Consider the following 351-nt stretch of genomic DNA (forward strand, 5'->3'; position numbering starts at 1 on the left):
GTATATTTTTATTGATTTCAGAGAGGAAGAGAGAGAGGGAGAGAGAGATAGAAACATCAATGATGAGAAAGAATCACAGATTGGCTGCCTCCTGCACGTCTCCCACTGGGGATTAAGTGTGCAACTGGGCATGTGCCCTTGACCAGAACCGAACCTGGGACCCTTTAGTCCACAGGCTGATACTCTATCCACTGGGCCAAACCCGGTAGGGCAAAAAGCTTTCAGTTTTGTTTTCCATTTTCTTGGCAATGAGGCCTAGCATTTTATTGTTATATTAGAGTCCCTGTGCACGAAATTCATGCAGTGGGGTGGGGTGTATCTCAGCCCAGCCTGCACCTTCTCCAATCTGGG

This window comes from Myotis davidii, unplaced genomic scaffold (genome assembly GCF_000327345.1).
Source record: "Myotis davidii unplaced genomic scaffold, ASM32734v1 scaffold132, whole genome shotgun sequence".
Lineage (NCBI taxonomy): Eukaryota > Metazoa > Chordata > Mammalia > Chiroptera > Vespertilionidae > Myotis > Myotis davidii.